The following is a 23,153-nucleotide window of genomic DNA, read 5'->3' as shown; positions in this document are numbered from 1 at the left end:
TAGAATTTCAAGAGCAGCAACTGTCATCTCTTACCACAGTAATGTGAAAACTCTGTATTCTCAAAAGAAATATTTTGCCTATGAACTGAGAATTTTGAGAGCGAATGATCAGTCGAGGAGGAGAAAGAAGCAGATTTCACTAAGATTTATTACAAAGTTGGTTTTATGTATACTATTTATTTATTAAAAAATTAAAATGACAGTTACTCTTTAAGTAACACAATATAACCAGCTTCCTGGAGCATGGAGAGAAAGACCCACGAGTTTTCTCACTGCAGGAAAACTCCTAATTTCTCTGCATTGGAATGGCAGAAATCTTTCTCACAAGTCACAAAGACTCAAAGAGTTCAACAATTGTTACAAATTTAGGAAACCTGCATTCAAATCTGGAATTGTAGACCTGAACTACTTATTTGTGAGATCAATATGGACTTTGTGTATTGTGCAGTCATATCGTGTAATATAAGGTTTTTATACATGTGCTTGTACTATTCTGATCCATGACTATGGTATGGCAGCACACGATTATAACACAAAAGGGTACATTATTTCTTTGTGGCACATTTGTCCGTATACTCCAGTTTACATTGGACAGTGTTAAAAAGTATTCAATAAACATCATTTTGGGTAAAAGAAAAGTGCACTGTTCACTTGATTTTTTTTCTCTGGGTAGCCCTGCTGCCAGCCAAGGTTGCCAACCTTATTTTTTTTTCCTTTTCAGTCTACAATTTATCCAAAAGTACACGATGAATGTACCTTCCCCTGGGGATAACAGTAAATTACGGCAAATAAGTTAGAAAAGCCAGCCGATAAAATTTAGTAGCTTATTTGTGCAGCGTAAAGGGGTTGATCACAACCTTTTTATTTATCAATATCTGATCAGTAGGGTTGTGATACCCAGCACCCATGCCAATCAACTGTTACTGTCCGGAAGTTCTCAGATGCTGCCAGAACACCGCAGTGCCTTCATTTCTATAGTGGTCACATACTGCAGATCCACCCTCTGCTCAAATGAATATTGGCTGGATCTGTAGTACCTGTCTACGGCCACTATAGTTTTGACAGAACTGCTGAGTATGGCAGCATTCCAGAACTTCCACCTCCACCAACAGCTGATCAGCAGGGGTGCTGGGCATCACACCACCACCTAACAGACATTAGGATAGGACACCAATAGAAAAAATATATATTGGCCAACCTCTTATGTCTGTATTGTTCCTCTCTGACTTAAATAGCATGCTTGCAATGGATTTTTCTAGATCAATGAGAGAGAATGTGCCCTGTCTGACAGTTTACAAGGTACCACACTGCTAACTTCGGCTACTGCGCTAGCTTTCTTCGGGCATAATAGCAGATTGAAAATGTTTCGAAAATCTGTCCCATGCCATTATACAGTTTACGCACACCACTTCAGTCAGAGTGGGAGAACACAGGTATAACATGCTTGGAATAGATATTTCTAGACCACTGAGTGCATCAAATAAAGACTTTATTTAGCATGTACTACTAATTAGAGAGGCCCTTTCACAACTTTTGAACTTAAAAACTGTACATTCCTGCACATAATAAAAGGAATATAGATAAAAACATTTGTGGAGATATAGGGTGCCAAAATTACTGATGCCTTATATGTTAAATTTCTCATCATTCAACAAGGAGTTTCATTTCTTCCAGCTCTGTGGGAGTGTACTTCCATCCCATTATGATGCTTTCCAAAAATAAAAAGGCAGCATCATAGGGATAAAATAAAACACCCACAGTTCTGACAGGAATGAAATGCCCATAGAGGACATCAGAACTGTGGCAGTGTTGACAATGCTTCCCCAACAGAATTAAAAGTAATACTCATACAGACGTCCGTGGATCTCGGTCCGATCACAGAGTGCAGTGCGCGGACTGGCAGCAGGTCTCCCGACCCGAGCGTAACACCTCATCATAGTCATGCTCTGCTCGGAAGATCTCTGGTCAGTTTGTGCACTGCAGTGCTATGGGTGTCTTTTTTTCCTCCCCATGATACTGCCTTTTTTATGATTGGACAGAACCGTAGTCACATGAAATAACACGCCCAAAGAACAAAATTAAACGCCCAGTTGAACGATAAGAAATTTAACATAACGGAGTGGAGAGAAAAAAAAGACATTAAAATATTATAAAAATGGTCCTCTTTAATAGTCTGACTGGGCAGGGAAAGGCACATAAGATATACAGTGAGGAAAATAAGTATTTGATAGGCTGTGTGCCCACAATGCGTTTTTTAAGCGTTTCCGCAGCGGCAAAAACGCTGCAGAAATGCACAAAAAACGCATGGTAGAAGGCCTGCCATGATCCCCAATGATAATCCGCATGTGCTGTGCACATGCTGCGGAAATTTCCGCTGCGGATTATCATTGCGAAAAAAAAAGCAGCATTACCAATTATTTTGCGGAAGTGCTGCGTTTTCGTCGCCATTGACTTGCATTAGATCGCATGGATTACGCATCACTGTATATGTAGATGCGCATTCCATGCGTTCTAATGTGCGGATGGTACCCAGGTCTAGAGAAGAGGAGACTCTCCTCTGGACCTGGGTACCATAGAAAACTGTAAAAAAAAAAGAATAAAATAAAAAATAAATATATACTTACCTTCTGGCGGCCCCCGATGCGCTCCTCCTCTCATGCCAGCAAATCGCGATGGACTGAAGGACCTGCGCTGACGTCATAGTCATGTGACGGGTCACGCGACGCTGACGTCGGCAGGTCCCTCAGTGTAACGCGATCTGCCGGCAGCCGGGACGGTGAAGCAAGACTGCGGGGGCCATCGGAAGGTAAGTATAGATTTATTTTTTGACACTCTCTCGGGTCACACTATATAAATCCATGCTGTTTGCATGGATTTATATAGTGTGACCAAGTTGACAAGCACTTTCCAAGTGATGCTAAAATCGCTTGGAAAGCGCTTGTCAACCCGCATGCGGAAATGCATGTGAAGAACGCTTCACATCCGCATGTCCCTGGCAGGAAAAACGCATGTACAATCCGCGTGTACAATCCGCATGTACAATCCGTATGCATTTTTTCTGCCAGGGAGATGCAGAAACGCTCAGGAAAAATCCGGAGCATTTCTGCATCGTGGGCACATAGCCATACACTGCCAATTTTGCAAGTTTCCCCACCTACAAAGAATAGTGAGGTCTATAATTTTTATCGTAGGTACACTTCACCTGTGAGAGACAGAATCTAAAAATAAAAAACAGAAAATCACATTGTATGATTTTTACATAATTAAATTGCATTTTATTGCATGAAATAAGTATTTGATACAATAGAAAAACAGAACTTAATATTTGGTACAGAAACCTTTGTTTGCAATTACAGAGGCCAGACGTTTCCTGTAGTTCTTGGAATGGAGGATTGGGCCAAAATCCCTGCTGCAGTGGGTACAAACTTGGTCAAGAACTACAGGAAATGTCTGACCTCTGTAATTGCAAACAAAGGTTTCTGTACCAAATATGAAGTTCTGTTTTTCTATTGTGTCAAATACTTATTTCATGCAATAAAATGCAATTTAATTATGTAAAAATCATACAATGTGATTTTCTGGTTTCTATTTTTAGATTCTGTCTTTCACAGAACCTACGATAAAAATTACAGACCTCTCCATTCTTTGTAGGTGGTTAAACTTGCAAACTTGGCAGAGTATCAAATACTTATTATCCCCACTGTATGTCCATTGTCTCTTTTCCCTTGTACCCACTCAGCACACCCAGCAAGCAGCTTAACTGGCTACAACAGCAGTAGTTTCACCCTCGGGTTTCAAATATGTAAGACTCAGGGGCTCCAGTGTGGTAATGGATACCTATCCTTAACATGGGTGAGTTATATGGGTTGAGATATGGGTAGTCCTTGTGACTCCCCTTCACTGTGCTCAAATTATCCCTATTCATCACTTTAGTTGCCAAACTTTACATATGAGGTTAGGCCTTCCTTTTCTATTGCTAGTTACTTGCTATTTATGACCTATGTGTCTGGGAATTGTAATTTTCTGAAATGCATTTTGAATGAAATATGGATGTGCATAGTCTCTTTACATTCTTTTTGGCTACATATACTATTTGATTGATAACCCTGCACTACCCCAATCGATTACCACTCTGATCTTGTGTACTCCCCTCCATTTGACCTGCTATACATTTTAATATTGTGTCTTTTTTAATTATGTATAACAATAAAATCATGTTTTAACTTTATTTCTATCTTACTTGGTATTATTTGGGTATGTAACTCCACATGGCTGTAGGATTATATATATATATATATTTTGGAGCACCTATATTGATCACAAACCAGTTATGGTTAGAATTGTCTATCATATTGTTCGGCTCAATTGCTTTAATGTAAGACTCAGTTGTCTGACTTGTGAAAAGTGTACACTGTTAGTAATGTGCTCATTGTGCCCATAATTGTATGACAATGATTCATTTAATGGACAAAGGTCACATACGTAATGACTGTGTACCTGATCTCTATCCTGAAGTGCAATGACCTATTAACTTTTGCAGTTAAAATAATTTTAGACTTTGATAGACTGAAATTGTACAGACATGATGATAGCAAATGGGTTCATTTTTATTTCTCAACTGAGAAAAGTGGTTGATCTTTTTTTTAAACTTTTTTTTTTGCATTCTTTTTTAGCCCTCCTAGTGGGACTTGAACTTGCAATCGTATTTCAGGATATAGGTACGTTACTGTTAAATTCATGAACGTGTTGGAGTATATAGTAGTACGTAAATCGAGCCTCACAGCATGTGAATGTAATGCGGAGGGTAGAATTGGGCGTTAAGCAATGTCACTACAGACGTAATCTTACAAATTATTACAGGAAGGAAAGCGTGCATTTACAGAAATAATCTGCAGATTATAAATCCCCTTCTCCTTGGACTTTACACGCTGTAATCTGGGGGAACACTGGGCATGATACATTTCCGGCTGGTCATGGGCTCCACATTTACCTGGTAAACACCCTATTTGAGTGCATAGAATAAAGCTGAACAAGTGTATGCCACAATGCCAGGGGTGACAGCGGGCACTGCCACGTACAGCCCTGGGATCCTGCCAGTCACAGGAACATGAGCTTCATGAAGCAGGCTATGCTCTTCCTGCAGACTTTACCCCTGTCCTGAGGCAGCAGCATACACACTGAGGCAGGGCAGCATGCCTCCCTTCCATGGCACTGACAGGACTGAGGCTACAAACATCTGGCACTGGAACAAAACCACAATGAAGCTGAACACGACACCGAGAGGCAGCTGGTGCATTCACTACAGCCAGCAGGCAGCGCCCATAGAACATGGCAGCCAGCACAGTGCTGCGTGTGCGTACATTACCTCCCTGGTGCACGGGCTCTGCACGGAGCACAGCTGCTGCAGACATCCCACGGACACTTCCTGGATCAGTGTGACGCAGGGGCTGATGGGAGGAGCCTGTCACTGCTGAAGGGAAGGAGAGGCTGCACTGAAGCTGCTCAGTATACGCTGAGTGCTCCGGAGAGCCGGGCACTGGGGCTGCTCAGCATACGCTGTGTGCTCCGGAGAGCCGGGCACTGGGGCTGCTCAGCATACGCTGTGTGCTCCGGAGAGCCGGGCACTGGGGCTGCTCAGCATACGCTGTGTGCTCCGGAGAGCCGGGCACTGAGGCTGCATAGCATACGCTGTGTGCTCCGGAGAGCCGGGCACAGAGGCTGCACAGCATACGCTGTGTGCTCCGGAGAGCCGGGCACTGGGGCTGCTCAGCATACGCTGTGTGCTCCGGAGAGCCGGGCACTGGGGCTGCTCAGCATAAGCTGTGCGCTCCGGAGAGCCGGGCACAGAGGCTGCTCAGCATACGCTGTGTGCTCCGGAGAGCCGGGCGCTGGGGCTGCTCAGCATACGGTGTGTGCTCCGGAGAGCCGGGCACTGGGGCTGCTCAGCATACGCTGTGTGCTCCGGAGAGCCGGGCACTGGGGCTGCTCAGCATACGCTGTGTGCTCCGGAGAGCCGGGCACTGGGGCTGCTCAGCATACGCTGTGTGCTCCGGAGAGCCGGGCACTGAGGCTGCATAGCATACGCTGTGTGCTCCGGAGAGCCGGGCACAGAGGCTGCACAGCATACGCTGTGTGCTCCGGAGAGCCGGGCACTGGGGCTGCTCAGCATACGCTGTGTGCTCCGGAGAGCCGGGCACTGGGGCTGCTCAGCATAAGCTGTGCGCTCCGGAGAGCCGGGCACAGAGGCTGCTCAGCATACGGTGTGTGCTCCGGAGAGCCGGGCGCTGGGGCTGCTCAGCATACGGTGTGTGCTCCGGAGAGCCGGGCACTGGGGCTGCTCAGCATACGCTGTGTGCTCCGGAGAGCCGGGCGCTGAGGCTGCTCAGCATACGCTGTGCGCTCCAGGGAGCCGGGCGCTGAGGCTGCTCAGCATACGCTGTGCGCTCCGGAGAGCCGGGCGCTGAGGCTGCTCAGCATACGCTGTGCGCTCCGGAGAGCCGGGCGCTGGGGCTGCTCAGCATACGCTGTGCGCTCCGGAGAGCCGGGCGCTGGGGCTGCTCAGCATACGCTGTGTGCTCCGGAGAGCCGGGCACTGGGGCTGCTCAGCATACGCTGTGTGCTCCGGAGAGCCGGGCACTGGGGCTGCTCAGCATACGCTGTGTGCTCCGGAGAGCCGGGCACTGAGGCTGCATAGCATACGCTGTGTGCTCCGGAGAGCCGGGCACAGAGGCTGCACAGCATACGCTGTGTGCTCCGGAGAGCCGGGCACTGGGGCTGCTCAGCATACGCTGTGTGCTCCGGAGAGCCGGGCACTGGGGCTGCTCAGCATAAGCTGTGCGCTCCGGAGAGCCGGGCACAGAGGCTGCTCAGCATACGCTGTGTGCTCCGGAGAGCCGGGCGCTGGGGCTGCTCAGCATACGGTGTGTGCTCCGGAGAGCCGGGCACTGGGGCTGCTCAGCATACGCTGTGTGCTCCGGAGAGCCGGGCGCTGAGGCTGCTCAGCATACGCTGTGCGCTCCAGGGAGCCGGGCGCTGAGGCTGCTCAGCATACGCTGTGCGCTCCGGAGAGCCGGGCGCTGAGGCTGCTCAGCATACGCTGTGCGCTCCGGAGAGCCGGGCGCTGGGGCTGCTCAGCATACGCTGTGCGCTCCGGAGAGCCGGGCGCTGGGGCTGCTCAGCATACGCTGTGCGCTCCGGAGAGCCGGGCGCTGGGGCTGCTCAGCATACGCTGTGCGCTCCGGAGAGCCGGGCGCTGGGGCTGCTCAGCATACGCTGTGCGCTCCGGAGAGCCGGGCGCTGGGGCTGCTCAGCATACGCTGTGCGCTCCGGAGAGCCGGGCGCTGGGGCTGCTCAGCATACGCTGTGCGCTCCGGAGAGCCGGGCGCTGGGGCTGCTCAGCATACGCTGTGCGCTCCGGAGAGCCGGGCGCTGGGGCTGCTCAGCATACGCTGTGCGCTCCGGAGAGCCGGGCGCTGGGGCTGCTCAGCATACGCTGTGCGCTCCGGAGAGCCGGGCGCTGGGGCTGCTCAGCATACGCTGTGCGCTCCGGAGAGCCGGGCGCTGAGGCTGCTCAGCATACGCTGTGCGCTCCGGAGAGCCGGGCGCTGGGGCTGCTCAGCATACGCTGTGTGCTCCGGAGAGCCGGGCCCTGGGGCTGCTCAGCATACGCTGTGCGCTCCGGAGAGCCGGGCGCTGAGGCTGCTCAGCATACGCTGTGCGCTCCGGAGAGCCGGGCGCTGAGGCTGCTCAGCATACGCTGTGCGCTCCGGAGAGCCGGGCGCTGGGGCTGCTCAGCATACGCTGTGCGCTCCGGAGAGCCGGGCGCTGGGGCTGCTCAGCATACGCTGTGCGCTCCGGAGAGCCGGGCACTGGGGCTGCTCAGCATACGCTGTGCGCTCCGGAGAGCCGGGCACTGGGGCTGCTCAGCATACGCTGTGTGCTCCGGAGAGCCGGGCACTGGGGCTGCTCAGCATACGCTGTGTGCTCCGGAGAGCCGGGCACTGGGGCTGCTCAGCATACGCTGTGTGCTCCGGAGAGCCGGGCACTGGGGCTGCTCAGCATACGCTGTGTGCTCCGGAGAGCCGGGCACTGGGGCTGCTCAGCATACGCTGTGTGCTCCGGAGAGCCGGGCACTGGGGCTGCTCAGCATACGCTGTGTGCTCTGGAGAGCCGAGCACTGGGGCTGCTCCGCATACGCTGTGTGCTCCGGAGAGCTGGGCACAGAGGCTGCTCAGCATATGCTGTGTGCTCCGGAGAGCCTGGCACTGGGGCTGCTCCTCAGAAGATAGAGGAGACGGGAGAGAGAAATCAGCTATAATAAGATAGATTTATACATTAGATAGTTCTGTCTATCATCTATGTCATATATCTAAGAGATATTAGATATATAACTATTAGCTATATAGCTAGCTATACAATAGAAATGGATATATAGACTTAAGATAGGTGAAAGCTAGTGTAACGCGGTAGGGGCATTGCAGGGCGGCATGGCAGTAACATAGACGGCAATAGTCCATATAAAGAAACGCGGACTCTTATTTTCATCCAAAATGCAGCAAAACAACAAAGACTTGCCCTGCTAGGTGATATCTAATGTACCATACCGCTAACTCAGGCTTGGCTTTACAGCAACTCAGAATCTAGCACTTTAACTCCTTTATGACATGTCCTGTAATAGTACGACACACATCATATCCCCCTGTTTGGTGCGGGCTTTGGTACTGTGCCCACTGCTTTCCGGGCACATGTCAGCTGATCTATACAGCTGACATGTGCCCGCAACAGCCGTGAGTGGAATCGCGATCCACCCGCGGCTATTAACGAGTTAAATGCCGCTGTCAATCTCTGACAGTGGCATTTAACTGGCTCTTAGCGAGCATTTCTGCTACACACAGGCGATCTGATAATCGTAGCTTCTAGTCTCCCATGGAGACTATTGAAGCATGCAAAAGGTAAAAAAAAAGTTTTAAAAAAATATAACCCCCCCCCTTTCTCCCCATTCAAAATATAATAATAAAAAAAATCAAATATACACATATTTGGTATTTCCGCGTTCAGAATCGCCCGATCTATCAATCTGAAAAAAGAATCCGATCGTTAAACAACGTAACAAGAAAAAAATTCAAAGCATCAGAATTATGTTTTTTTTGGTAGCCACAACATTGCAATAAAATGCAATAATGGGCGATCAAAACATCGTATCTACCCCCAAATGGTATCAATAAAAAAAAAATTAAAAAAAATCAGCTCGGCGCTGAAAAATAGAGACGGAAAATGGCTCTTTTTTTTTTTTTTTTGTGCAAACTTTGGATTTTTTTTCCAGCACTTGAAGGGGTTTTCCCACGAACAAAAGTTCATTTTAAAAACTGTCGGTGTCTGACCATGTACAGAACATACCACATCTTCTGGGCAGGGGAGGAAGCAAAAGACAATACAGACATTACAGCCGGGGATCACAGAGGATTCATTTTGTGAGGTAAAATATTGTTTAAAAAAAGGCAGTGAAATGTTTTACCTCACAAAATGAATCCTCTGCAATCCCATGCTGTAATGTCTGTATTGTCTTTTGCTTCCTCCCCTGCCCAGGAGATGTGGTATGATCCATACATGGTCAGACACCGACAATATTTAAAATGAACTTTTGTCCCGGGGAAAACCACTTTAAATGAAAAATAACCTATACATGTTTGGTATCTACGAACTCATAATGACCTGGAGAATCATAATGACAAGTCAGTTTTAGCAGTTAGTGAACATGGTAAAAAAAAAAAACAAAACAGTGGAATTGCACTTTTTTTTTGCAATTTCACCGCACTTGGAATTTTTTTCCCGTTTTCCAGTACACGATATGGTAAAACCAGTGATGTCGTTCAAAATACAACTTGTCCCGCAAAAAATAAGCCCTCACATGACCATATTGACTGAAAAATAAAAAAGTTATGGCTCTGGAAAGAAAGGGAGCAAAAAAACAACAAAAAAAAGGAAAATGGCCTAGTCATGTAGGGGTTAAACTGCTGTGCATTACCTCCTCTCAGTCTGGAGGCTGTGTCTCTAATGAAGCTTTTTCCTTCAGGCTTTTCTGTGTCTCTAATGAGACAACCTCTCCCAGCTGAGCTGGCTAAGCCTCCAGCACTGCCTGTACTGGAGCGGGAGTCTTGAGTACCACTGCCAAATCCTACTCATCACTCCAATAAAAACCGGCCCGGAACTACCATAAATCAAACAGCTCAGCAGCTAACTTGCTGCACCAACCAGTACTATCCATCTTATAATATCTCACTCAGCTTAACTTTCTGGGAGAGATATACACTCCGTCCAGTATCTTCCCTGTCAGCCACCTACATATCCCCCCCCTTCATCTCCAGACCATAGGTCTGGGTATTTTGGGCCACCAAACAATGAATTCTTGACAATGCGTCTGCATTTACCTGTGATTTTCCTGGTCAATGTTCTATGGAACAATTTTAAAATTCTGCAGCGAGAGAAACCACCTTGTCATTCTAGCTTTGTTTTCCTTATTATATTTCATCCACGTCAGCAGGGCATGATCTGACACAGGTGATGTATATAGTGATGATGCACCTTCATTCTACAAAGTAAAGTTTTGGGCCAAGCAGTTTAAATGGAGTAGGAAATCAATTGAAGATGACTCCTGCTCAGGTTGACCTGTCAAAGCATCTTCAGAGGAAATGTGCCATAAAGTGGAGGGCATGATTTTGGAAGAATGTCAGGTCAAAGTCAGTGTAATAGCTCGTGAATTAGGCATTTTACTTGGTTTCCAGATTTATTCATGATGATTTGATGTCAAAGGTCAGTTCTTGGTGGGTGCCACGAATGTTGAAGCCTGAGCACAAAACATGTCTCTAGCAATTTAGCCAAGATAATTTAGACATGCTTTGAGAAAATCCAGTCAACTTCTATTGTCAACTTATTATGGATGATGAATCATGGGAGTGAACCGGGACTAGCCCCACTCCTGAAAGTGACATGTGTTTCGGGGCAGGGCTCGTCTCTTCTTTTCCTGCTCACCGAGTACTCTTCTTACAATGTGCACTGACAATGCACTCTTGCTGGCTCATCACTTCTCATCAGCGCTGTCGAGAGAGCACACTGTCACTGTGCATTGAAAAGGATATTACATAGTGACAATGTAGTTGCACTAAGCATATACATTAGAATTGACAACCGACGCATGCTCAGTAGAGCTGGGAGAAGCCCAGTCTCTGACATGGACGTCACTAATGATGCTTCATTTCAGGGTGGGGACAGAGGCTGTGGCAGTGACCTCAGCTCCCAGCATGCACTTGGGATTCTCAAATAAAATGTCTTCAAACCAGAAGTAGTTACAAAAATTAAATAAAGTTGTTAGAGAGAGTAGAGGGAGAAGATTAGGGACTTTTTACTTAAAGTATATTACAAAAGCAATTACATTATTACATTAAAGAGATAAGACTATAGTGATTATTAGTTTTTGATAATACAGTGATGTGGATGACCAATTTTTACAAAAGCTCCCTTTGAAAGGATTATTAAAACAATAACATTATAACATTATTGTACATGAGCGTAATGATTGTGCTTACACTGCCTGGGACAGAAATTAAGAAGATAAAGTGAATTGTTTTAAAGTGCACCTTTCAGCAGGATTGTGCATAGTAAACCACATACACTGTCAGGTGGGCGCCTTTATACTAAGTAATATGATACCTTTGTTGATGAAATCCGTCCAGTGGTTTTTGTGTAATCTTTATTTTAATTTCTGACATGATATGCATGTGCTCTGGTGCTCTCATTATGTATTCATGTATTCCTCTATCTCTGCCTCTGATAGGTCACTGTGTTTTCAGTGACTGCCTACTATTTTAAATACTGATTGTGTAATTTGTGTGTCATATTGAAATTTACGTTCCCCAAAATGGCCGCGGCGGACAGTGCATGCGCAGTAGCATCTCTAGTTTACCGAGAGGTGCTACTGCGAACGCGTGGGCGCCATTTTGCTTTTAGAAAAGAGAATTTGGGTGCAGCAATATGGCACCTTGCTTGCGCAGTAGCATCTCTTGGCAACCAAGAAAAGCTACTGAGCAAGCGCGGGCTGCGGGGGCCATATTGCTGCAGGCAAATTTCTTTTTCCTCTAGCAAAATGGCGCCCGCGCGTGCGCAGTAGCATCTCGGCAACCAAAAGATGCTACTGCATATGCGCTGGCCACTTTGGGGGAATGTAAATTTCAATATGACACACAAATTACACAGTCAGTATTTAAAATAGTAGGCAGTCACTGAAAGCACTGTTCTATATCTGCAGAATAACTAACCTCTTGAGCTAGGAAAGTGGGCACTAATGTTTCTACTCCTTTCTCGATCATCTTCCTTACACAAGGAAAAACACAACAAACAATAATAGCTGCAATAATTAAGACGACAAGGATAACGACTATCTGAGCTAGCCACCTCTGCCATCCATTCATCCACGAAAAGTATTGGTCCCAAGGATCTTCTGCACCTGAATTCCTTTTTAATTCTTTTTGTAGAGAATTCAGCTTTTTTATGGCTACTGTAACCTTCCCGGTGGGACCTGTATTATCTGAAATATAGGTACAACATGCAGATTTCACCGTTTTGCAAACACCTCCTTTTTCTGCTAATATGTCAAGGGGCATTCTGTTTTGAAACGCCATTATCGATGTAGGGCCTAGTTGGTCTGCTAAACCTTGAAGAGCTTCTCTAGTGTCAAATCTCTGTTGATTATAATAGATGTAATTGATCCAGTCTACATTTTTATTTATGGTCACTAGTGGTAAGATAAATGATTCGACTTGATCTCTGGCTTTAAATTCATCCGGTAGCCCCCTTGGAATACCTATAGCATCAATATAAATGTGGGGGGTCGAAACTGCCTTTTGGTTCCGAAATGGTTTCCCTTTTTGTTCTGTGGAGATCTTCTGACGTTAGGGCTTCCCTGCCTTCTGCTGCTATGTAGAAGGGCATTATGGCTTTGGCTAGTGTACATTCTCCTATCAATTCTCCTTAATGAGTTCTGAATCTTCATGTCTCCACATATCCAGAAAACATCAGAAATAGACTGGGTTTGGTTGATCAGGTCTCCTCTGGTTGCATTACTATATGTGCTGCAATATCCCTTTGTGAAATTACCCAAAAATGTGCTCCCTTCGGTACTGGTATAACAGGTATATTTTCCCGGGTATATGGTAATGCCTTGACCCGGGTTAGGCGTTTCTGTGACTATGGGGTACTTCTTTTTCCAGTTTTCGCAATTCATTCCGTCAAGGGATTTAGAATCATAGAATGGTAGAGTTTGAAGGGACCTCCTGGGTCATCTGATCCAACCCCCTGCTCAAATCAGAATTCACTAAATCATCTCAGACAGATGTCTGTCCAGCCTCTGTTTGAAGAAGTCTATTGAAGGGGAACTCACCACCTCTCGTGGCAGCCTTTTCCACTCATTGATATCCCTAACTGTCAAAAAGTTTTTTATAATATCTAATCTGTGTCTCCTCCCATTCAGTTTCATCCCATTGCTTCTAGTCTTTCCTTGTGCAAATGAGAATAAAGATGATCCTTCTACAATGTGACAGCCCTTGACATATTTGTAGACAGCTATTAAGTCTCCTCTCAGTCTTCTTTTTTGCAAGCTAAACATTCCCAAATCCTGCAACCGTTCCTCATAGGATATGGTTTGCAGACCGGTCACCATTCTGGTCGCTCTTCTCTGAACTTGCTCCAGTTTGTCGATGTCTTTTTTAAAATGTGGTGCCCAAAACTGGACACAGTATTCCAGATGAGGTCTGACCAAAGAGGAGTAAAGTCCGATAATGAATTCACATGATCTAGACTGTATGCTTCTGTTAATACATTCCAGAATTGTATTTGCTTTTTTGCTGCTGCATCACACTGTTGACTCATGTTCAGTCTATGATCTATTAGTATACCTAAGTCTTTTTCACATGTACTGTTGCTTAGCTCTATTCCTCCCATTCTGTATATGCTTTTTTCATTTTTATTTCCCAGATGTAGTATTTTGCATTTTTCCCTGTTAAAAAAACATTCTGTTAGTTGCTGCCCGCTGCTCCAGTTTATTTAGGTCTTTTTGAAGCCTCTCTCTCTCTTCTCTAGTATTAGCTATCCCTCCTAGCTTTGTGTCTTCAGCAAATGTAATCAGATTACACTCAATTCCTTCATCTAAATCATTGATAAAGATGTTGAACAATACAGGTCCCAGGACAGAGCCCTGTGGTACCCCACTTGAGACATTCATCCTGCTGGATACGAAGCCATTTACGACCACCCTTTGAGTCCGATCACTAAGCCAGTTATGAATCCACCTAACAGTTGCCTGGTCCATTCCATACTTGGTCATTTTTTCAATAAGGATGGTGTGAGATACTTTGTCAAATGCTTCGCTGAAGTCAAGATATACTATATCTACAGCATTTCCCTGATCCACCCAGTCAGTGATTCTGTCATAGAAGGAAATTAAGTTAGTCTGACATGACTTGTTAGTTACAAACCCATGCTGACTCTGGTTAATCACTTCATTCTTATCCAGGTACTTACATACATGTTGTTTAATAATTTGTTCAAAGATTTTTCCTGGTATAGAAGTCAGACTCACCGGCCTATAGTTCCCTGGGTCCACCTTCTTCCCCTTTTTGAAGATAGGAACAACATTTGCTCTTCTCCAGTCTTCTGGGACTTCTCCTGTTCTCCAAGAATTTTCAAAGATTATGGAGAGTGGTTCTAAAATTTCTTCTACGATCTCCTTCAGTACGCTGGGGTATAATTCATCTGGACCTGGAGACTTGAACTCATTTATGTTAGCTAAATATTTACTCACAATCTTTCTGTTTACAGATAACCTGGATTCTTCAATTTCATTAAAAGGACAGTGAAGATCAGTTGATGTTACATTTTCTTTCTGAGAGAAAACAGATGCAAAATAGGAATTAAAAAGTTCGGCCTTCTCAACATCCTTTCTTACCATTTCACCATTTTCATCCTGTAAAAATCCTATAGCATCTTTGACTTTTCTTTTACTTTTGACATACCCCCAAAATCCTTTTTTATTGCTTTTGACATCTCTTGCAAGCCTTAATTCATTGTCCGCTTTAGCTAACCTGATACGTGCCCTGCAGGATCTGCAGACTGCATTATAATCTTCTTTAGATATGCCTCCCTCTTTTCATTTGATAAACATTTCTTTCTTTCTTTTTAGCATGTGTTTAAGTTCTGTGTTCATCCATCCTGGTTTCCTTAAATGCTTCCCATTCTTCCTACTTTTTGGGATTGTTAACGATTGTGCTTTGAGAATCTCATTTTTAAAAATTTCCAATCCTTCATGGACATTTTTGTCCTTAAGGACATCCAGCCATTGGATCCCTCCTATTCTCTTTCTGAGTCTCTTAAAATCTGCCTTTCTAAAATCTAACCTTGAAGTTTGAGTCTTCACATGTCTTCCTCCTCTAGTTATCCAAAATTCTATAATAGCATGATCGCTGCCTCCTAGGGTCCCAGCCACTTTTACCTCCTCAACCATTTCCTCCCTGTTTATAAGGATTAGATCCAAAGTAGCAGGTCCCCTTGTTTTCTCCCCTACCTTTTGTAAGATAAAGTTGTCAGCAAGAGAGGATAAGAATTTGCTTGACCTGTTAGTTTTACTTGAGAGAGATTCCCAACAAATTTCTGGATAGTTGAAATCTCCCATAACCACTACGTCATATTTTTTTGAGAACTTGGTCATTTGATACATAAAGAGTTCATCCATATCCATATCTTCAGCTTGCCCAGGTGGCTTGTAGTAAATGCCTCCAATGGTGTCCTTTCCGTTGTTGTCTCCTTGTATTCTTACCCAAACAGTTTCCACAGAACTCCCAGTCTCTGAAGCTTCAATCTCTGTGCAGATATACACTTTTCTAGCATACAATGCGACACCTCCTCCTCGTTTATCAAGTCTGTTTCTTGCAAATAAGTTGTATCCTTTTAGCCTTGTATTCCAATCATGTGTATCGTCCCACCAAGTTTCAGTGATTCCAATGACATCATATTCCTTTTCCTGCGTTAGTAGTTCCAATTCTCCTTGTTTGTTCCCCATGCTTTGTGCATTTGTATAAAAACATTTTAGTTTGTGATTGGTTTCTCTTCCTCCCATATTTTTATTATTTAAATTTTTTTGTCTTTGTTCTTCCTTTCCACTTCCAGTAGCAGAGATCTCAATAGTATTTGTCAGCTGTATAGCTTTTTCTGGCCTTTTGCTTCCCTTCCCACATTGTTCTAGTTTAAAGCTCTCCTGATGAGTGTAGCAAGGTGACTTCCAAATACATGTTTTCCAGTCTTCGTAAGGTGCACCCCATCTCTAGCAAGTAGTCCATCATATAGGTAATTTATTCCTTGATCCAGAAATCCAAATCCTTGTTGACGGCACCATCGACGTAGCCAGTTGTTCACCTGTAGAATCTTATTCCACCTCATTATTCCATGGCCATCCACTGGGAGGATGGATGAGAAGACCACCTGCGCTCCCAATTCTTTCACTTTCTTGCCTAATTCTTCAAAGTCACTGCAGATGGTTTCCAGGTCCTTTCTTGCGGTTTCATTTGTCCCCACATGTATTAGCAGGAATGGGTAGTGATCTGTAGGTCTGAAGAGTCTTGATATCCTGTCAGACACATCTTTAATTTTTGCTCCTGGAAGACAGCGCATTTCTCTTGAGGTTATGTCTGGTCTGCAGATAGCAGCCTCTGTTCCTTTCAACAGGGAATCCCCCATGACCACCACTCTCCATTTTTTCTTCACAACATTTTACTTTCTCTATCCAGGAGGATTCCGAGAGCTTACAAGGTTATTCATTGTGGATAAAGTCTTATCTTGCTGTATTTCTTCATGGTTCTCCTGCGTGAGAGCCTGGTACTGGTTCCTGAGCAGTATAGGTGCTGATTGCCTCTTGATCCTCCTGCTTCTCTGGGTCACATGCTTCCATTTGTTAGTTAATAGACTCATTTTTCCACATCTGGGGGTAAGTCTAGAGGGACAGATCCCAAGTGGGGTCTCGCTCCTGCACAGACAAAGCAATTGGATTTATTATATTGATTGGCTGTATATTTCATCCACTTCAACCATAAGTTGGTTTCAGTGTACCCCGTTTCAACGGCAAGAATATCTTCAAATGTGGGATTTGCAACGGCTATCATTTTGTTAAATTTTTGGATACGGAACATTATGGAGTTTGAGTGTGTATTATTATCTTTCGTTGACATTTCTTTTATGTCCGCTAATTTGACCATACCCAGCTGGGTACAACTGGCACACACACCATATACATATGTACCCAGCAGATAGGTGCCCTTATCGCCAAGTTGAGGGTTCTCCAGTTTGAGGACTGAAGGATTACATTGGCCGATGGTATCACAAGGCTTAAGAACTTTTGTATGAGAAAAGTGTCATCCTAGTGAGTAGGGATTTACCCTGTGGATCTTGTTTATTTAAGGCTGTGTTTGGTCTATACCCCCAATCTTCACCAGAGTTCCACCCGACCGCCCTCCATGAACTACAAGTTTGTCCCCATCCATCTCCCGTAAAACATATATATTGTTGCCCTGATCTCAGCTGTGCCGGTTGCCTCATTGCGGAGGGTGAGGAAACCCATTGAGTATTATACTGTACTACATCACAATAATCGAATTTGAAAGAAGCAACGTGTGCTGTGGTGTTATACCAGAACGTGATCACCCCCTTTGCTTGGGTGATTGCAACCTGTTATGCTCCTACAAATGAGTATAGAATGGCACAACACACAAAGTAAAGGATATGCAACATTATATAGAAGGTTCTAATGGAGGCACGAACTTCTTGCAGTGGGAGGCGTGTATCCACGTCGGTCTTCCTTCAAGTTTGACTGAAGTAGGAGTGGTCATTAGCACTTGGTAGGGACCCTCAAATCTCAACTCCAGGGATGTCATTCTGGTGAACTTCTTTACCACCACGTAGTCACCAGGTTGGAAAGTGTGAGTACCTTCATTAAAATCTGGATCTGGAATGGATGATAAAACTCGTGCATGTGTTACTGACAATTCTTTAGTAAGGGCAATGACATAATTCACAAGAGTATCAATTCCTAAGGCTAGCTGTTGTGGAAAATATTGACCCAACTTTGGAGGCCCCCCAAAAAGAATCTCATTTTGTGTAAGTTTAGTGGGACCCCTCGGAATGTTTCTGACTGAATATAAGGCAATGGGCAAAATGTCTGTCCCAGGAAGTTTGACCTCCTGACTGGCTTTCAGTATTTTGTTTTTCAAGGTGCCATTTAACCTTTCTACTTTACCACTGCTCTGGGGGTGATACGGAGTATGTAAACCCAAATCGGCCCCTACCAATGTCCTTAGTTCCTTAGTCAGTGCTGCAATGAATGCGGGTCCTTGGTCACTCTCAATCACCTCTGGGATTCCATATCTGCACACTACATCAGTCTCTTAACAGTCACTCTGGTAGTCATGTTGGTTACTGGACAGGCTTCAGGCCATCCCGAGAACATGTCAGTCACTACCAGTAGATACTCGTACTTCCCTACTTTTGCCATGTTTCTGAGTAACTTTCTGAGGCAGTGCTGGATTGCATGTTGCGTACAAAAAACAGGACTTGCAATATTTTTGGGTGACAGTAGAAATTCCAGGTGCCATATAAGTCTTCCAAATCAAGTTATTCATCTGATTCTTGCCTCTATGGGTGATACTGTGTGCCCACTCTGTCACCGAGGGGTACAGATTACGAGGTAGACAGATCTTTTTGTTCTTCCTCCAGACTCCATCTTCATCCTTTTTAGCTCCTGCTTCTTGCCACGACTTCTTTTCGTCATCCGGTGTCTTGTCTTTATGTAAATGGATGCATTTCATAAGAGTGCTTTGAGGCCCTCCTTCAGTGTCTTGAGACACGTACACTACTGCTTTCTCTTTCCTAAATGAATCCACAGCATAAGTTTTTGCTGTTTTGTCAGCAAAGAAGTTCCCTGTTGCTTCTAGAGAATCCAATCTCCCGTGAGCTTTGATTTTGATCACCGCAACCTCCGAAAGTAGATCTAGAGCGCCCACAAGTTCTTGTATGGCAGCAGCATGCTTTACAGGAGTTCCACTGGATGTGAGGTATCCTCTGGCTGCCCAGATAACGCCGAAGTCATGAGCCACTTAGAAAGCATATCTTGAATCCGTGTAGATTTTGACCACCTTCTCAGCCGCTTCCTGATAGGCAAGTGTCAAAGCCTTAAGTTCCGCTTCTTGTGCAGACGTGTGGTGGTAGAGATCCGGCTGAGATGACCTTGTCATGTGTAACCATGGCATATCCCGTATGGAATCTTCCTGTTTCATCTGCAAATCTGGAACCATCGGTGAAAAACGGCAGGTCAGCATTTGGGAGTGATTCTTCAGACACATTTCTCTTGGAGGCAGCTTCTTCCTGCATCTGTTCGAGATAAACATGATCCTCTGTGTAAAGGCATCTTCACCTAGAGCATCAGCATCATCATCCACATCCCCATGGAAAGAGGAAGTAGCGTGGACGGGTTGAGGATGGTGCAGCGGACAAGAGTGACATTATCTCGAATCAAGAGGAAACATTGGAGTCTCATATAATGTTGCAGCGACAGATGTTTAGGTTGAGTTTGGTCAAGAATAGCTTTTATGCCGTGGGGAGCCATTAAGAGAACCGGATGTCCTAAGATGATATCAGAAGTTTTGTCCAGAACCACATGTGCAGCATGAACGGCTCTGAGGCAAGTCGGGGAAGCTTGAGACACCGAGTCCAGGCGGGCAGGGTAATAGCCGATGGGTCTTGTTCTCCCCCCCCATGTTTCTGTGCTAGGACTCCGGAAGCATGTCCTGCTACTTCACTGACAAGTAAAAAGGTAGTTGATAATTTGGGATTCCAAGAGCTGGTGCAGACTGTATGGCCTGTTTAAGAGCGTAGAAGGCTTCCACGGATTTGGGACGTAGTGGGAAAGCTGACGTCTTGAGTAGAGATGAGCGGTGTTCGACTAGAACTGTTCGCCAATCTCAAATTCGAGCTGTTTTGGGCGGTGTTCGAGTTGATCGACGAACCCGAACGATTTGCAAAAAATTTGGCTGTTCGAGGTTATGTTCGATAACTGTTCGTGCACCAAAAGCGTGTCCTGCATGTCTGGCACTATTTAGAGCACCAATCATGCAGGGATTTCTGCCACTCACTGTAATGCCACAGCCATGGTGGTTGTGGCATTACAGTGATTGCCCAAATCGATGGGAACAGTGCTCACAGTGAAACATGGAAAGCCGGCAATTCAGCAGCGGCATACACCGGTACCCGACAATTTAGAACAGAAAGAATAGAGCCTCACACATAGATTAGATAGATAGAAACATGTCAGTCACATATATATGAAGTACAGTGACAGTGTTGCTTACTGTACTTGTCATTTAGTGTAAAGGATTTATTTAAAAAAATAATAGTGTTTTCATGCACCGTCTCTTTAAAAAAGCCGGCCGGCATTTCAGCAGCGGTACCCGACAATTTAGAATAGAAGGAATAGAGAATCACACATAGATTAGATAGATAGAAACATGTCAGTCACATATATATATGAAGTACAGTGACAGTGTTGATTACTGTACTTGTCATTTAGTGTTAAAATAAAGGATTTATTTAAAAAAAAAATTGGCGTGGGGTTCCCCATAATTTTAGTCTCTAGCGGAGGTTAAGCAGACAGCTGGGGCAGATGTTTGAAGCCTGGGAAGGGGGTAAGACCCACGGAGCTTCCCAGGCTACTAATATCAGACCCCAGCTGAATACCTAGCCTTTACTAGCTATTAAAATGGGGGACCCCCCAAAAAATGACGTGGGGTCCCCCTATTTTAATAGCTAGCAAAGGCTAGGCAGACAGCTGGGGGCTGATATTAATAGCCCAGGAAGGGTGCCATGAATATTGGCCCCCTCCCAGGCTAGAAACACCAGCCGTCAGCCGCCCCAGAAATGGCGCATCCATAGGATGCGCCAATTCTGGCACTTAGCCTCGCTCTTCCCACTGCCCTGTAGCGGTGGCAGTGGGGTAATAGGGCTGGGGTTGATGTCAGCTTATAATGCCAGCTGACATCAAGCCCAGGTTAGTAATGGAGAAGCATCTATAAGACACCCCCATTACTAACCCCATAGTCAAAGTTAAAAAAAAACACAAACACCCAGAATAAAGTCCTTTAATTGAAATAAAGACACAATTCTTTATTGTTCTAAATTAAACCATACTTACCATCACACCCATTCCAGCTGAAGCCAACGATCCCCTGCAATAAAAGTAAAATAATAAAGCAACATCATCCTTACATTTCCATGGTTCCCACGATGGCTTCAGCTCTGCTACATTCACCATGACAGGCTGGACCGCAGCAGAACTCTGCCATCCAGCTTGCCATGCCGCACACACTGAGAAGCGCAGGCATGCTTGCGCTCCTCAGTGTCTCGCTGTGGCAGCATAAAGATGAGCCGAGGTCATGTCCAATGAACTCGGCTCACCTCAGGCACATCACTGACAGCGTGGGAGAATTCTCACGCTGAGTGCAGGAGAATTCTCCCACGCTGTCAGTGACGTGCATGAGGTGAGCTGAGTTCATTGGACATGAGCTCACCTCATGCACGTCACTGACAGCGTGGGAAAATTCTCACGCTGAAGCGCTGAGTGCAGGAGAATTTTCCCACGCTGTCAGTGACGTGCATGAGGTGAGCTGAGTTCATTGGACATGACCTGGTCTCATTTGGATGCTGTCACAGCCTGACACTGAGGAGCGCAAGCATGCCTGCGCTTCTCAGTGTCTGCGGGATGACAGGCTGGATGGCAGCGTTCTGCTGCAGTCCAGCCTGTCATCTCGATGTAGCAGAGCTGGAGCTGTCCTGGGAACCATCGAAAGGTAAGGATGATGTTGCTTTATTATTTTTCTTTTATTGCAGGAGATCGTTGGCTTCAGCTGGAATGGGCGTGATGGTAAGTATGGTTTAATTTAGAACAATAAAGAATTGTGTGTTTATTTCAATTAAAGGACTTTATTCTGGGTGTTTGTGTTTTTTTTTAACTTTGACTATGGGGTTAGTAATGGGGGTGTCTTATAGACGCCTCTCCATTACTAACCTGGGCTTGATGTCAGCTGGCATTATAAGCTGACATCAACCCCAACCCTATTACCCCACTGCCACCGCTACAGGGCAGTGGGAAGAGCGAGGCTAAGTGCCAGAATTGGCGCACCTATGGATGCGCCATTTCTGGGACGGCTGATGGCTGGTGTTTCTAGCCTGGGAGGGGGCCAATATTCATGGCACCCTTCCTGGGCTATTAATATCAGCCCCCAGCTGTCTGCCTAGCCTTTGCTAGCTATTAAAATAAGGGGGACCCCACGTCATTTTTTTGGGGGGGTCCCCCATTTTAATAGCTAGTAAAGGCTAGGTATTCAGCTGGGGGCTGATATTAGTAGCCTGGGAAGCTCCATTGGTATTACCCCCTTCCCAGGCTTCAAACATCTGCCCCAGCCGTCTGCTTAACCTCCACTAGAGCCTAAAATTACGGGGAACCCCACGCCAATTTTTTTTTTAATAAATCCTTTATTTTAACGCTAAATGACAAGTACAGTAACCAACACTGTCACTGTACTTCTTATATATGTGACTGACATGTTTCTATGTATCTAATCTATGTGTGATGCTCTATCTTTCTGTTCTAAATTGTCGGGTACCGCTGCTGAATTGCCGAGCGGCTTTTTTAAAGAGACGGTGCATGAAAACACTAATATTTTTTTAAATAAATCCTTTACACTAAATGACAAGTACAGTAAGCAACACGGTCACTGTACTTCTTATATATGTGACTGACATGTTTCTATCTATCTAATCTATGTGTGATGCTCTATTCCTTCTTGTCTAAATTGTCGGGTACCGGTTTATGCCGCTGCTGAATTGCCGGCCGGCTTTTTTAAAAAGAGAGCGGTTTGTCAGCTTTTGGACACCTTTGAAGGTGTTTTCTATGTGTTTCTATGTGTTTTTGTTTGCCTGCCATTGGTTTTAACGGTGTTTGACGATGTTCTAAGGTTCGACGAACAGTTCGACCAACAGTTCCTCGAACATCCCGGTGTTCGACGAAC

The 23,153-nt window shown here is 45.2% G+C and overlaps 1 protein-coding gene and 1 long non-coding RNA gene across 3 annotated transcripts in view; one reads left to right on the top strand and one right to left on the bottom strand.

Annotated features, from left to right (window-relative positions):
- MANEA (mannosidase endo-alpha) overlaps positions 1 to 5,485 on the bottom strand; it is a 34,813-nt gene extending 29,328 nt beyond the window's left edge. The window contains exon 1 of one of the 2 annotated variants that reach the window (XM_073675726.1): positions 5,366 to 5,485. The gene's annotated coding sequence lies outside the window, so the exon portion shown is untranslated. The remainder of the gene's footprint in view (positions 1 to 5,365) is intronic. The other variant, XM_073675727.1, reaches the window with a different exon arrangement.
- LOC141259550 (uncharacterized) overlaps positions 1 to 23,153 on the top strand; it is a 348,768-nt gene that overhangs the window by 128,980 nt on the left and 196,635 nt on the right. The window lies entirely within an intron of this gene.

This window comes from Phyllobates terribilis, unplaced genomic scaffold (assembly GCF_046119375.1).
Source record: "Phyllobates terribilis strain yellow unplaced genomic scaffold, ASM4611937v1 Scaffold_3__8_contigs__length_932513732, whole genome shotgun sequence".
NCBI lineage: Eukaryota > Metazoa > Chordata > Amphibia > Anura > Dendrobatidae > Phyllobates > Phyllobates terribilis.
This window is presented reverse-complemented; position numbering and strand designations above follow the sequence as displayed.